The 17,629-nt window shown below is 36.3% G+C and overlaps 1 long non-coding RNA gene and 1 other non-coding gene across 2 annotated transcripts in view; one reads left to right on the top strand and one right to left on the bottom strand.

The window, feature by feature from the left end:
* Positions 1-17,629, bottom strand: part of LOC134808235 (uncharacterized) — a 211,845-nt gene that overhangs the window by 84,139 nt on the left and 110,077 nt on the right. The window lies entirely within an intron of this gene.
* LOC112205314 (U6 spliceosomal RNA) lies at positions 13,495-13,601 on the top strand. The gene has a single exon (XR_002939209.1). It is a non-coding gene; the product is annotated as a U6 spliceosomal RNA (small nuclear RNA).

Below are 17,629 nucleotides of genomic sequence, written 5' to 3' on the forward strand. Positions count from 1 at the left end.
GCCAGCACCCAAGCAGGGTGGAGAACAACCTGGTAGAAGGAGGCAGAGCCCAGGTGGAATAAGAAAGGCATGTGAGCAGGGAAGAGAGGTGGTGTAGCCATTGAAAATGTGTTACATACAGGGGAAGTGATCACATAAATACATTAAAGATAATGAAACCAAGTTTGTTTGTTTTTTTTTTCAGCATAAGAATTACAAAAACAAAATGTGAGAAAACTAGAACAAACCTGTAGAGCTGAATTAATGTTGGTAGGATCAGTGTGAGTTTATGATTTTCCATAGCTAGTTAGTTAGCTAGCTTGAGAGATAGATGAGGCATAGCAAAAAATGTAAATGCAAGTGTGCAGGTATGTGTGTGTTTGCCTATGTGTGTGTGTGTCCACTGTGAGGGCCTGGACCACTGATACCCCAATAACAATGAGCACCCCAAGTGCCCAGATCTTAGCTTCTAAGTGCTATTCTCCACTAAAAGGAACCAGAAATCCATGGAGAAATGGCTGATAGCTAGTTTGGGCAGGGAAAGTAAAATGAGTCTGGAACATTTTGTCCAGAAAACAAGGAAGTGCTCAAAGAAAGGTGGTGTATTAGTCTGTTCTCATGCTACTAATAAAGACGTACCCAAGACTGGGTAATTTATAAAGAAAAAAGGTTTAATGGACTCACAGTCTCACATGGCTGAGGAGGCCTCACAATCATTGCTGAAGGCAAACAAGGAACAAAGATGCATCTTACTTGGCAACAGGCAAGAGAGCTTCTGCAGGGGACCTCCCGTTTATAAAACCATCAGATCTCGTGAGACTTATTCATTACTACAAGAACAATATGGGGAAAACCACCCCAATGACTCAATTATCTCCACCCGGTCCCGCACTTGACACGTGGGGATTATTACAACTCAAGGTGACATCTGGGTGGGGAGACAGCCAAACCATATTATATGGGGACAGAATAACACCGGAACCACCGAAAAGTCTGGGATTATTTTAGCATTGAACAAATGATTGTGATGGATTATAAACCATTCAATAAAATAGGAACCCACGAATATGTAGAGATATACATAAATGAAAAAAGTTTAACCACAAATGGGATATTTACATAGCTTCAAAGTGCTTCTTCATGAAACACTTATTACTTACAAAGGTGAAAAGTAAGTTCTGAAAGGAGAGGCCTGGCAGACACCACCTCAATCAAGTGATCAGAGAGAACAAATTTTGTACCACCTGATAACTGTGTGGATCACAGGATCACCTCAGTGATGCTGCTGTCAAAGGTACATAATTGGAATCAGACTACAATGAAATGTCTAAGAATCCCAAAAGTGAATGGAAATGTGCAAAATAACTGGTCTACAACCTTAAAAAATGTCAAGATCCCAAAATGAAAAGAAAAGAAAGAGAAAGAAACTGTTTCCAACAAAAACAAACTAAAGAGACACAACTAAAGAAACTAAAAAGAAACTCAATGTGTGATTCTTAACTGAATTCTTCTTCTGTAAAGGACATTACTGACACAACTGGCAAAACTCGAATAGGGTCTGAGTATTACATAGATATTGCTCAGTTAGTCAACGTACCTGTCTTAGCTTCTTGATTTTTATAATTATATTGTGGTTGTATATAACAGCATTTTTGTTTATAGGAAATACATAATAAAGCATTGGGAGTGCAGTGATCTATGCTAATAGCGAGGGGGATATAGTTTCCCTCACCACTCTAACTCCCTCTATTACTAAATTCTAAATTCTACTTTACACCACATTCCTCTTGCATATTGAATTTTTTCAATGTCCAGAAAAGTCATATTACGGATTCGTCCTGGAAAAATAATTCTTTCTAGATGACATATTTTTCAGCATTTGTTGGTCATCAGGTTAATAGTTTTCTTCCTTCATGGTCTCTTTCCTGAAGAAACTTTGCTCCTTGTGGGGAAAAAGTAAAACTAATATAAAATATAAGTTAATTTTTTAACATTTAGATGAGAGCTCTCTTTTGGTTTGTTCCCTATACCCATGATCAGCTTTCTTCAAAATTATTTTCATTATTGACCACACAAAACAGCTCTATTAGTGGTGTTCTCTGAAGCCACAAGTTAACCTGCAGCACTGCTTCTATGCATTCAGCTAAATATGACTGAGGAGGCTTTAGTTGAAAAAAACCTGTGCTTTTGAGTTAGGCATGCCTAGATTTGAATTCTGGCTCTGCCATGTATCACTGGGTAAAATGCCTAATAACCCTCAATCTCCATTTCCTCCTTTAGAAAAATGAACCAAATGACTGACAGCTCAAAGTGTTGTGATTATAGTTAAATGAAATAATGTGCCTGTAGAAAAAAAAAACAGGTAGATAGAAAGTTTTCACTTAAAATAATTGCCATTACTATTGTTATTTTCTCCCAGGTGCATAAAAAGTTCTTATTTATATAGTTGCAGTATTGTTATTATTCCCTTCCCACTTTTTTCTAATAGACATGCCTGCTCTGAGTAATCTCTTCTCCAGCTACATACTTATGCATAGTCTCTTTGTGAAAATAGACCATATCAATACCAGTATGAATTCAACTCTGCAGCTTTCCTTAATTCTTCACGCTCATAACACAGGACAAACTTGCTCATTACGACACACCCAGTTGGCCTCCTGCCACTCTAGAGAAGATGATGTGGGGGAAATGGGGGGCTTTGCTGGGGGTCATTGGGAAGAGGCATGGCCAACCCTTGGCTTCTGAAAGATGACCTCAAGCAACTGATATGTGGACTGTTTGCACTCATATCTATTAAAATTTGACGCTATGTCCACATATGTCCTTGGGATAGATTCTCTTCAGTAAGGAACTTCTTCATATACATTGAAAATGAATGACTTTAACAAAGTCTTTAAAAACCATGAAGAGTAAATGTGAATGTGGACACTTCAAAAGAGTTCTAGATAGATGGGATTTAGATTCCTTTTAACTCTTACGGCCAGTACTCTTTGTCACAGCAAGCAAACTAACACACTAGTCTTGGCACATGTCCCAACAGTTTTGGACAACTCTCTCAATACAGAAAAGGGGCAATTTTGTCACTGAGGAAGCAAACTTAGCCTAGTGATTAAAAGTGTGGGTGCTGTCTTGACATAGCCTAGATTCAAATTTCATCTCTGTCTCTTACTATCTGTATGATTGAGTTACCTGAGTCCTGATTCCTTCATCACTAGAATAAAGATAATGAGAACTACCTCATGGGGTTGCTATGAGGGTTAAATGAGAGAATGTGTTACTAATGTACTTAGCACACTCTCTGACACAGGGTCATCACTGAATACATTGTAGTAGTTGTTCCAGTTGCTCTTGTACTTGTTCATAGAAGACAGTGTGATGAGTAGGAAATCAGCCACCTGGTCAACACTGTAACCCAGAATAACATCTTATGGTAATTTTTCCATTAGAAAATATTGAAATATCAGATACATCATAAAGATGTCATAAAATTTAATTCATGTGGTATTAACATACCCATAGGTGTGCACATAGATCACCTAAGTTCCTAAATTACATTTATACTGTTGTTCTAAGAATTCAATATTATAAGAATATTTAGTAATCATTATTATTAAAGACAATAATTATTTATTTTCTTTGCTTCTAAGATAACAGTTTAAAAAATGGAAATGCCCACAGCTATTTTTTTTTGATAGACTGAACATATTCTCAAGATTTTGAATGTACAGATTTGGTACAATTTCCTCTGTATTGAAACCCTAATTCAATTAATAATTGGTTAGTTTGGTAACCAGGAAACTGAAATTATTTCATAAATTCCAAGTCAGTCTTTCAGCCCATGTCCATCGACAACAGTAAATGGCATACCAGTCCCTAAAACCTGAATACAAGTCATAAACTGAGATGTCAGGCAACCTAAGGCAAGCAATGATGTGATCAACAGCCCTAACCCTGAGTAAATTTCTACAGTCTTAATATTTTTAGCCTGTTGCAAAAAACAACCAAAAATAAAGCAGCAGCAAAAATTCTGTCACGGGGCATTTCAGGTCAGGTTCTGCTGAAAGGGTGATGATTAATGCACATTTTCAGTCAAAGGAGGCAAGTGCTTTATTTTGGCATTGCTTCTAAAATACAGTTGGCCCTTAACAACATGGGTTTGAATTGCAAGGATCCATTTATACGTGGTTTTTATTATGCCTCTGCCACCCTTGCAAATGAAGATTTTCCACTTAATGGATAGTAAACATATATTCTCTTCCTTACAATTTTCTTAATAACATTTTCTTTTCTCTAGCTTACTTTATTTTAGGAATGCACTCCATAATACATATAACATACAAAATATATGTGTTAACCAACTGTTCGTGTTTTCAGTAAGGCCTCTGGCCAATAGTAAGCTATTAGTAGTTAACTATTAAGTAGCTAAGAGCAGTCAAAATTTATGCTGGGATTTTCAACTGCACAGGAGTCAGTGACCCTAACCCTTACATTTTTCAAGAGTCAGCTGTACATGGTAAGAGACGCAACAGAAATATAGAAAGAATACATGGAATCTGAAAGGATTTTGAATTTATTCCTGGAATAAGGGACAAATGATGTTGTTCACCATATTTCAAGCCAGATAAACTTTTCACAGAATAAAGGTAGTGTGTTAGTCCATTTGCATTGCTATAAAGAAATACCTGAAACCAGGTAATTTATAAACAAAATAGAGAGGTGTTTCTGGCTCACGATTCCACAGGCCGTACGGGAAGTCTGATGCCAGCATCTGCTTCTGGTGAGGACTCAAGGAGCTTGCAATCATGGCAGGAGCTAAAGGGAGAGCCAGCATATCCCACAGTGAGAGAGGAAGCGAGAGAGAGGAGGGGGTTCCAGGCTCCTTTAAACAACCAGCTTTCCTGTGAACTCAGAGTAACAACTCACTTTTTACCTCGAGTTGGGCACCAGGCTATTCAAGAGGGATCTGCCCCCATGACCCAGCCACCTCCCACCAGGCCCCACTTCCAACACTGACAATTACATTTCAACATGAGCTTTGGAGGGGACAAACATCCAAACCATATCAGGCAGTCATTCTCTACTCTAGGCCATGTCTGAGCCAAACCACCAGACAATGCAATAATATTCTTGCTAAAATCTAAGTAGCTAAGGACAGGTGTCCTCTTTAGCTCCACAGAAGTCAAAAGCCTGAGGCTTAGAAATAACTAAAACAAGTGTCTTCTGAGTTATCTATAAGATGTGGCACCAATATGGAATTTCTGCATCATCCAGCTATGGAAAGAGGGGACAGACACTACACTGACTTCACTAGAGCAATCAACCTAATTTTAAAAATAAATCAACATAGATCAGGATTAAATGATGAACAATCTAACTTACCCTTTTGGTTTTTATTCTTATTTAATTTTTTTTTATATTTTATTTTTAAATCATTCTTTATTATTCTATTTAATAAATGCTTACACAGCATTTCCTTTGCAAGGCATACTTTTAAGCACTTTACAAATCTTAGTTCATCTCCTCCTCATCATAACTTCATGAAATAGTTATCGCTATTAACCCCATTTTACAGATGAGGATATTGGCAGTGGTGTGCCTAAAGTTTCTAAAAGAGTTTCTAAAATTAGTAAAATAAAGATACTCAAGCAAACTCAAGACTTCTTTTAAGAAGACATTTTAAAACACAAGCTAACAGTATTCTTATTAGCATCAAACAGGCCCAAGAAGGTAGATGTAAGAGTATAAACTTCCTCCCTCCTTCCGAAAAAGCACCTATAAAGCTAAATCCAGCTTAAGGGTAGATGTTTCAACTAAAATATAGGCAAGGTAAATTCAAATGCCAACTGCCTTTAATATTCACTCCCTAGTTCTAGCTTTCTTGCTCTCTCACTCTCTCCCTGTCTTTGTTTTCTTCCTTCCATGTCTCACTTTTCTCTGCCTCCCTCAAAGAAGTAATTATTGGAGGACTCTTCTCCCTCTGATAAACTGCAGGGGCTAAGAAAAAGACTGGTGAGAAGAGTGCCCCATATGAAAGAATTGACTTCAAAGGCACAGCACATCAAAGTGACTTGCCAGGCAGCTGTGAGATCTTGCTGAGCTGAGCTGGCCTGGTCCGCTTCTCCCCTCACTGCCTGGTTCAAACCACCACTCAGGGACTACTCAGGGATGGAAGAGATTTCAGAGCTCAAGCTGGCTGCATCCATCTGCACCAGCAGGGGAAAGTGCTAGATACATACCAGGTGTTACATCTTTTGTTTTGATTAGATAAATGCTCTCAATAGATAGCGCTGAATAATATTATCACCTAATTCTCCTGAGGTTTCTTTCTCCTTCTTGAAGTATTTGACAGTAGTTTTCCAATTAGGTAGCAAAAATGAAATGAGGATTTGTGCCAGTGTAGCCTAGTGTGTTGAGTGAATAAGACCTAAGGATGAATCTTCATCTGTGATATCATCAAAAGGGTATTATTGGAGCTGCAGCAACACATGTTACAAGAAAGGAAACAAATGAACTTGAAAGAATCTATCATGCTACAAAACCAAATGACCCTCAAAATTGGGCAGTGTTGACAATACAACAGATATCCAGATGGAAACTGAGAGATTCTGATTGTCACACCAATTATTTCAAACATATGGGTTTGTGTTATCATATAAATGAACATTTGAATGCCTTGCTTTGTTGCTTTTCACCTATGTCCTAGCTGTACAGTAACTACAATCTCAAAGTTATTTGAGTTTCTCTTCCTCCTTAATATCAGGGACTGTTTCACATATGTCCCTTTGCATTTTCTCCATTTCCCAGCACAAAGCCTGCCCAGAAGAGGAACCAGTCAATATTGCCTGAATGAGTGATGACGAATACCACAGAGAAAGTATACATGAAGTCCTTTTTGTGTAACTTTTCATGGCTTGAAGTTGATGTGGAAGACATCACTTTGGTATGCAGCAGAAACAAACTTCAAAAGTCCATAGTATCAGGCTCTAGACAATTTTCACTAACAATTTACTCTGCATCTTCCTAAAAAAATTGAATTATAGATGGTTAATAACAATGAAAATCTATACTACTTACTACTCAGTCTACCAACTATACAATGCCACAGTACAATCGGAGTCATCATAGAAAAGAACCTGGGGACAAAATATCTTTTCCATCTCTTTAAAGATTGAAACATATGATTGACCCATGGCCAATGTCATGTTTAAGAAACTTAGAAAAATTCAACATTAGACTTATAGTGCTGTCATCATTGTTTCGCCTGCTGTTAAAACCCATATTTTTCTAAACCTCCTACAGTTTTGGACTTGCAGGGCTATCTACAATAGAGATTTACTTTCTAACATGTTCAGAAACTGTAATAAACCTTTGCTATTGTCACCTGCAAAGCCCAGCAGTTAGTGCAGGCTGTTTCTTCTCCTTTGCCTCCTGCAGGAAGTGCCTGTGCTTCAGGGTTGGTGCAGGATACAGGGTGGGTAGAACTTGTGTGTGTGTTCTACAGGGTCAGCCACTTCAATCAACGGCAGGTTATAGATGGCATTTCTCCTCTGGGAGGAGAGTGTTACCTTTAGTGAAACTATTCACCTGGTTGGAGCTAATCAACTTACTCAGAGCACTGGGCTTGAACCTAAAGAAAATCATGCTGTGATCAGTAGAAAAAAAAAGGTTTTTATGTCTCATTCACCACCAAAGTATAGTAGAAAATTATGGACCCCCCAATTTCTCGCCTTTTACTTGCAATATTTGAATCTGTGTGTGTGTGTGCACATACACACCTCTGTGTGTTTTTTCTTGTCATTCTGCTGTCACTGCCTCCTCCATGATTTTCTCATTGCTAGTCTACTACAGGAAAAGTTCCAAGATAGTAAAAGTTTTAGAGTAAAACATCAAAACACTTCCCTTTCCATTGTATTTCAAGAGGCTCAAGACTAGGTGAATAAATATATTTACAAAATGTCTGCTATGTCCTTAGATACATATTAATGGTCATTTGACTCTGATAGCTGGAAACACTGATTCACTTCATTTCCTGCACATTGGAATCACCCAGGGAGGTTTGTAATATATTAATAATTGAGTCTCAACTCCAGTGTTCCTGATTTAATTGGTCTAGATCACCACAGGCTTGCAGTTTGGCTATAAGCCTTTAAATGAAAGGCTTTTGGGTCTTTAGCCCAGAACTTCTCTTCCCTCCTCCTCTGCCTTTTAGGAAAAACACAGAAACAGAAACCCACATGAGCTAAGCATGTGTAGTCTGCTACTAATGAATCAAGTGCAAAAATTAGAAAAACACATAGTTTCTGACAACATGCTGGACAAAGAGAGAGAAACAAGATATCCTCTCAGAAGAAACTCAAAAAATTTAACATTTGCTTTCCTCCTCCTCCTCCTTCTCCTTTTTTTTTTTCCTTTTCCTTTTTTTTTTTTTTTTTTTTTTTGGTTGGAGTCTCACTCTCTTGCCCTGGCTGGAAGGCTGGAGTGCAGTGGCACAATCTCTGCTCACTACAACCTCTGCCTCTGGGGTTCAAGTGATTCTCAGACTCTCAAGTAGCTGGGACCACAGGCATACCCCACTTGCCTGGCTAATTATTGTGTTTTTAGTAGAGACAGGGTTTCAACATGTTGACCAGGCTGCTCTCGAATTCCTGACCTCAAGTGATCTGCCCACCTTGGCCTCCCAAAGTGCTGGTATTACAGGTGTGAGCCACTGCGCCTGACCCCATTTGGTTTCTAGAGTTAAAACAGACACTTGTTAGTTTATCCTGTGGATATTTCCTGTGCCTGTCCATTTAGTCACAAACTGAGGGCTCCTTTGAGCTTTAAACCACACCCAACTCTTCTGAGCAGGCCTGAATTTTGAACAGATTAAATAGACTTTTACCTACATAGGATGATTTGAAGGAGATGCAGCAAAATAAGTCTCTTTTGCAAATATCTCCTTTACCTGAATTTAAACGTAAACAATTTATATTTCATGTTGTGTATGTACTTTTGGAATTGAAGAATCTGTGTACTAAAATGGAACTATTTCTGGTGGAGGAGAGAATAAAAGAAGCTCACTTAAGTCAGAGTTGGTAAATAATTTCCAGTTTACTTGATGATTCCAATTAATTGGTAATGATGGTTAAGGGTAGTGCATTGATAGATAATATATCATGATCAAGTTACATGAATTTCAAGAAGGAAAAGTTGGTTTACACTGGCAAAAAAATCTATATGTATGATCTACCAGATTAAAGAAACAAGTTATTATGTCACAATGTGTAGAAACTACTTGGTAAACTTAACACCCATTTGTGTGTGTTTTTTTTAAAAAAAGCTCAGAATAAAAATCAAAGCTTTCTTAACCGGACAAAATTTGTCTATCAAAAATTTACAGTAAATATAAATTTTAACGGTGAAGTAAGTTAAAATCAGGAACAAGAAAAGAATGTCTATTATCATCACTTCTGTTTGATATAATAGACAGTGTAATAAGGACAAAGGGGCAAAAAAAATGAAAAGGACTGGAAAGGAAGCAACAAAACCCCCTTTATTCATATATAATATGATTTCCACATTAAAGACCCAAAATAATCTGCCAAAAATTAGAGCTAGTAAAAGTGTCTAGTAAAGTGCTTGAATGTGAGATTAATACATAGAAATTAATTAGTTATATATCAACAACAAACAAATATTATGCAATAAGATACTATTTTAAAAAGCTACCTTTTAAAAAACCCTTTAAGGTACCAAGCTACCATGAAATAAATCAAACAAAATAAGCATGAGACATTTATGGAGAAACTTTTTAAATTATAAGAGATATTTAAGAATTTCTAAATAAATAGGAATATTATTTTCATGGAAAGTATCAGAACTCAATATCAAAAAGATGTCAATTTCCATAAATTGTTTACAGATTAAAATTCCGATAGGTTTTTCAAGAAACATGGTAGCAAATTCTAAAATTTATATGGAAAATGAATATCACAAAATAAGGGAGAAACTTCTGATGAAGAATACAGTATAGAGATTTGCCCAACATAATCTCAAGGCTTACAGAACTAGGATAAGTAGAGCTATATGATATTAGCCCAGAGCAGAGAGATCAGTCAGTGTGACAGAACAAAACAGACCCAATCATATGACAGATATGGCAAAAGGATATATATTCAATAAAAGAGCTGATACAATCAGCAATCCTTATAAAAATTAAGTTGCACACTTTCTCACACTATTGGCAAAATCAATTCCCAATGGAATAAATATATAAATGTAAAAGGCAAAACTTCAAAACTTTTAGAAAACAAAATAGAATATCCTTATGATCTCAAAATAGAAAAGGATCTTTTAATACAAAAAATGCTAATCAAATTAGTCATATCATCTGACATGGCAAAAGCATTTCACAAAATCCAACACCATTCATGTTATAAACTGTCAGCAAGTGAGGGAAAGAGAGATAGGTGCTAAGTTCACCTTGATAAAGGGCATCTACATCTGCAGCTAACATCATGTTTAATGGTGAAAGGCTGAATGCTTTCCCTACAACATTGGAAACAATGTAAAAATGTCCAATATCTGCTCTCACAATTCTTAGAAAATATAGCACTGGAAATCCTAGAACCTGCAATAAGGCAAAAAATAAAGGCATACGAATTGGAAAGGAAAAAATAAGACTGTCTGTATGTGTAGATGACATAATTATCAACATAGAGTATCCCAAGAAATCTACAAAAATGATCCTAGAATGAACAAATGAGTTCAGCAAGGTCAAAGGATATCAGATCAATGCAGAAAAATCAGTCACACTTCTACATACTAAACATAAGTATGCAGCAACCAAAATCAGAATCACCATTCCATTTACAGTTGTTCCAAGAAAATGAAATGCTTAGATGTATTTTAAATACAATATGTACAGGATCTGTATGCTAAAAATTACAAAATACTGAGGAAATCAGTCAATGCTCTAAATAAGTGGAGACATACTATGTTCATGGATTGGAAGCCTCAACAGAGTAAAGATGTAGGTTTGATGCAATGCCTATCAAAATCCTATTGAGGTTTAAAGTGGAAGAAATCACTTTAACCAATATTGATGTTTATTCTATAGCTACAATAATCAAGAGCATGGTATCAGTGGAGGGATGGACACATAGATCAGTGGAAGGGTATAAAGAGCCCCCAAATAAACTCACACAAATACACTCAGCTGATTCTTAACAAAGGTACAGAAGCAATTCAGTGGAGGAAGGAGAGTCTTTTGACAAATGGTGCTGAAGCAATTGGAAAAACAGGCAACCTAAACTTCACAGCTTATAAAAGATTAACTCAAAATGCATCACAGACTTAATTGCACAAAAATTTAGGATATAGGGCTAGGCAAATATTTGTAAGACTTGACACCAAAAGCACAATCCATAAAAGGAAAAAATTAATAAATTGAACCTCATCAAAATTAAAAATACTAACCATACAATAAAAGATTGATAATTTCTACTACACAGAAATTAAGAATAATAATACATTTCAAAGCATTGAAAAGAAAGTAAAAAGGCACATCAACACTAGGAGAAGATATTTTAAACACGTGACAAACAGAGATTAATATCAAATATATCTTAAGAACTCATTCAAATTAATGTTTGTAAAGTCTAACAATCCAACCAAAAATGGCCAAAAACTAAGAAGAGGTGATTTTATGGAAGAGAAACTACTAACTGCCAATAAACTGAGAAAAAACTATCTGATGTTCAACAAACATGATGAAAACAAGCAATTGTAAAAGGATTCCCTATTCAATAAATGGTGCTGGAAAAACTGGCTGGCCATATGCAGAAGATTGAAACTAGACTCCTTTCTTACACCATATACAAAAATTAACTCAAGACAGATTAATGGATTAAAGACTTAAATGTAAAACCCAAAACAATAAAAACCCTGGAAGACAACCAAGGCAATACCATTGAGGACATAGGCACGGTTAAAGATTTCGTGATGAAGATGACAAAAGCAATTGAAACAAATGCAAAAATTCACAAATGGGATCAAATTAAACTAAAGAGCTTCTGCACAGCAAAAGAAACTATCAACAGAGTAAACAGGCAACCTACAGAATGAGAGACAATTTTTGCAAGCTATGCATCTGACAAAGGTCTAATATCCAACATCTATAAAGAACTTTAAACAATTTACAAGCAATAAAAAATATTAAAAAGTGGGCAAAGGACATGAACACACACTTTTCAAAAGAAGACATAAATGTGGCCAACAATCATAAGAAAAAAGGTCAACATCACTGATCATTAGAGAAATGCAAATCCAAACCACAATGAGATACCATCAAACAACAGTCAGAATGGCTATTATTAAAAAGTTAAAAACTAACAGTTGCTGGCAAGGTTGTGGAGAAAAAAGAATGCTTATACATTAGTTCAGTCATTGTGGAATACAGTGTAATGATTCCCCAAAGACCTAAAGCCAAAAACATCATTTGACCGAGCAATTGCATTACTGGGTATATACACAAAGGAATATAAATCATTCTGTTATAAAGAAACATGCACACATATGTTTATTGCAGCACTGTTCACCATAGCAAAGACATGGAATCAACCTAAATGCCCATCAATGATAGACTGGATAAAGAAAATGTGGTATATATACACCATGGAATACTACGCAGCCATAAAGAAGAATGAGATCATGTCCTTCACAAGAACATGGATGGAACAGGAGGCCATTATCCTTAGCAAACTAACACAGGAACAGAAAACCAAATACTGCATGTTCTCATTTATAAGTGGGAACTAAAAGATAAGAACACATGGACACATGGTGAGGAGGGTAACAATACACACTGGGGACTTTCAGAGGGTGGAGGGTGGGAGGAGGGAGAGGATCAGGGAAAATAACTAATGAGTACTAGGCTTAATACCTGGGTGATGAAGTAATCTGTACAACAAACCCCCATGATACACGTTTACCTATGTAACAAACTTGCACTTTTCCCCTGAACTTAGAATAACAGTATTTTTAAACTAAGAAAGAAGTTCACCCTCATTAATAATTAGGAAAATGAACCTGACACCACAATAAGCCAATATTTAGTGCTCATTCGATTGAGAAAATTTTTATAAGTACATTACTTCCAAGTCTTACAGACAACATTAAGCAAAAGGTATTCAACATTGTGTATTACAGTTATAATTTTTTTTAAAAATTAATCCATATCCATCTAAACAATGGATAAATAAAACTTGAAAAACATATGTAGTAGAAGATGATGTAGTGATGAAAATGAATATAACCATAAGCAATAACATGAAAGTATCTCAGAGACATTATGTTAAGTCAAAACATTAAACACAGAAGACTGAAGATGGCATGAAACAATTTTGAAAATGCTAAAAAACAAAGTTAAGCATTGTTTAGAGATATTTATGTAAAAAACTTTTTTAAAAGCAAGGAAACAACGAAGAGAAAGAACCTGGGAGGAACAGGCAAAAAGTTTTAAGGGCTCAGAGATGTGTGCTTGCTTCAGCAGCACATATACTAAAATTGGAACAATACAGAGAAGATTAGCATGGCCCCTGCACAAGGATGACATGCAAATTCATGAAGCGTTCCATATTTTTATGAGCTAAAGGAGCATGTTCTAACCCAATGCAAAGAAGCTAAGAACCTTGATAAAATGTTAGAGGAACTGCTAAGTAGAATAAGCAGTTTAGAGAGGAACATAAACGACTTGATGGAGCTGAAACACACAGCACAAGAACTTCGTGAAACATACACAAGTATCAACAGCTGAATCGAACAAGTGGAAGAAAGGATATCAGAGTCTGAAGACCACCTTACTGAAATAAGATGTGCAGACAAGAATAGAGAAAAAAAAAGAATGAAAAGGAATGAACAAAGGCTACAAGAATATGGGACTTCATAAAAAGACCGATTGATGGGAGTACCAGAAGGAGACGGGGAGAATCGAAACAAGCTAGAAAACACACTTCAGGATATTATTCAGGAGAACTTCCCCAACCTAATGAGATAGGCCAACATGCAAATTCAGGAAATACAGACAATAACATTAAGATACTCCATGAGAAGATAAACCCAAGACACATAATCACCAGATTCTCCAAGGTCAAAATGAAGGAAAAACTGCTAAGGGCAGCGAGAGAGAAAGGCCAAGTCATCTACAAAGGGAGGCCAATCAGACTAACAGTGGACCTCTCAGCAGAAGCTCTACAAGCCAGAAGAGATTGGGGGCCAATATTCAACATTCTTAAAGAAAAGAATTTTCAACCCAGAATTTCATATCCAGCCAAACTAAGCTTCATAAGCGAAGGAGGAGTAAAATCCTTTCCAGAGAAGCAAATGCTGAGGGATTTCTTTTCTACCAGGTCTGCCCTGCCAGAGCTCCTGAAAGAAGCACTAAATATGGAAAGAAAAAACCGGTACCAGCCACTGCAAAAACAAACAAAAATATAAAGACCAATGACACTATGAAGAAACTGCAAGAACTAGTGTGCAAAATAACCAAATAGCTAAATATTCTGAATACGTATGCACCCAATACAGGAGCACTCAGATTCATAAAACAAGTTCTTAGGGGCCTACAAAGAGACTTGGACTCCCACACAATAATAGTGGGAGACTTTAACACCCACTGTCAATATTAGACAGATCAACAAGATAAAAAATTAACAAGGCTATTCAGGACTTGAACTCAGCTCTGGATTAAGTGGATTTAGTAGGCATCTGCAGAACTCTATACCCCAAATCAACAGAATATACATTATTCTCAGTGCCGCATGGCACTTATTCTAAAATTAACCACATAATTGGAAGTAAAACACTCCTCAGCAAATGCAAAAGAACTGAAATCATAACAAACAGTCTCTCAGACCACAGTGCAATGAAATTAGAACTCAGGATTAAGAAACTCACTTAAAACCACACAATTTCATGGAAATGAACAACCTGCTTCTGAATGACTCCTGAGTAAATAACGAAATTAAGGCAGAAATCAAGAAGTTCTTTGAAACCAATTAGAACAAAGAGACAATGTACCAGAATCTCTGGGACACAGCTAAAGCATTATTAAGAGGGAAATTTATAGCACTAAATGCCCACATCAGAAATGTAGAAAGATCTCAAATCAACACCCTAACATCACAATTAAAAGAGCTAGAGAGACAAAAGCAAACTAATCCAAAAGCTAGCAGAAGACAAGAAGTAACTAAGATCAGAAAAGAACTGAAAGAGATAGAGACATGAAAAAGCCTTCAAAAAATCAACAAATCCAGGAACTGGTTTTTAAAAAAAAAAAAATTAGCAAAATAGAAAGACCACTAGCTAGTCTAATAAAGAAGAGAGGAAAGAATCAAATAGACACAATAAAAAATGATAAAGGGGATATCAACACTGACCCCACAGAAATACAAACTACCATTAGAGAATACTATAAACACCACTACATAAATAAACTAGAAAATCTAGACGAAATGGATAAATTCCTGGACACATATACCCTCCCAAGACTAAACCAGGAAGAAACTGAATCCCTGAATAGATCAACATCAAACGCTGAAATCGAGGCAGTAATTAATAGCCTACCAACCAAAAAAAAAAAAAAAAAAAAAAAAAAGCCCAGGACCAGACAGATTCACAGCTGAATTCTACCAGAAATACAAAGAGGAGCTGCTACCATTCCTTCTGAGACTATTCTGAACAATTGAAAAGGAGGGACTCCTCCCTAGCTCATTTTATGAAGCCAGCATCATCCTCTTACCAAAACCTGGAAGAGACACAACAAAAAAAGAAAATTTCAGGCCAATATCTCTGTTGAACATCAATGCAAAAATCCTCAATATAATATTGGCAAACTGAATCCAGCAGCACATCAAAAAGTTTATCCACCATGATCAAATCAGCTTCATCCCTAGGATGCAAGCCTGGTTCCACATACACAAATCAATAAATGTAATCCATCTCATAAACAGAACCAAAGAAAAAAACTACATGATTATTTCTCTATAGATGCAGAAAATGCCTTCAATAAAATTCAACATCCCTTCATGTTAAAAACTCTCAATAAACTAGGTATTGAAGGAACATCTCAAAATAATAAGAGCTATTTATAACAAACCCACAGCCAATATCATATTGAATGGGAAAAAGCTGGAATCATTCCCTTTGAAATCAGGTACAAGACAAGGATGCCCTCTCTCACCACTCCTATTCAACATAGTATTGGAAGTTCTGGCCAGGACAATCAGGCAAGAGAAAAAAATAAAGGGTATTCAAATTGGAAGAGGGGAAGTCAAGTTGTCTCTGTTTGCAGACAACCTGATTGTATATTTAGAAAACCCCATCATCTCAGCCCCAAAACTTCTTGGACTGATAAGCTACTTAAGCAAAGTCTCAGAATACAAAATCAGTGTGCAAAAATCACAAGCATTCCTTTACACAAACAATAGGCAAGCAGAGAGCCAATTCATGAACGAACTCCCATTCACAATCACTACAAAGAGAATAAAATACCTAGGAATACAGCTAACAAGGGATGTGAAGGACTTCTTCAAGGGGAACACAAACCACTGCTCAAGGAAATAAGAGAGGACACAAACAAATGCAAAAACATTCCATCTTCATGGATAGGAAGAATCAATATCATGAAAATGGCCATACAGCCCAAAGTAATTTACAGTTTCAATGCTATTCCCATCAACCATTGACATTCTTCACAGAATTAGAAAAAAACTATTTTAAATTTCATATGGAATCAAAGAAGACCCCATATAGCCAAGACAATCCTAACCAAAAAGAACAAAGCTGGAGGCATCATGCTACCTGACTTCAAACTATATTACAAGGCTACAGTAATCAAAACAGCATGATGCTGGTACCAAAACAGACATATAGACTAATGGTAGCAGAACAGAGAACTCAGAAGTAACACTACACATCTACAACCATCTGATCTTCGACAAACCTAACAAAAACAAGCAAAGGAGAAAAGATCTCCTATTCCGTAAACAGTGCTGGGAAAACAGGCTAGCCATAAGCAAAAAACTGAAACTGGACCCCTTCCTTACACCTTATACAAAAATTAATTCAAGATGGATTAAAGACTTAAATGTAAAATCCAAAACCATGAAAATCCTAGAAGAAAATGTAGGCAATACCATTCAGGACATAGGCATGGGCAAAGACTTCATGACTAAAACACCAAAAGCAATTGCAACAAAAGCAATTGCAACAAAAGCCAAAATTGACAAATGGGATCTAATTAAACTAAAGAGCTTCTGCACAGCAAAAGAAACTATCATCAGAGTGAACAGGCAACCTACAGAATGCGAGAAAAGTTTTGCAATCTACCCATCTGACAAAGGGCAAATGTCCATAATCTACAAGGAACTTAAAGAAATTTACAAGAAAAAAAAACAAACAACCCCATCCAAAAGTGGGTGAAGCATATGAACAGACACTTCTCAAAAGAAGACATTTATGCCAACAAATATATGAAGAAAAGATCAACATTACTGATTATCAGAGAAATGCAAATCAAAACCACAATGAAATACCATCTCATACCAGACAGAATGGCCATTATTAAAAAGTCCGGAAACAATAGATGCTGGCGAGGCTGTGGGAAAATAGG

The sequence above is a fragment of the Pan troglodytes genome, chromosome 14 (assembly GCF_028858775.2).
Source record: "Pan troglodytes isolate AG18354 chromosome 14, NHGRI_mPanTro3-v2.0_pri, whole genome shotgun sequence".
In the NCBI taxonomy this organism is placed as follows: domain Eukaryota; kingdom Metazoa; phylum Chordata; class Mammalia; order Primates; family Hominidae; genus Pan; species Pan troglodytes.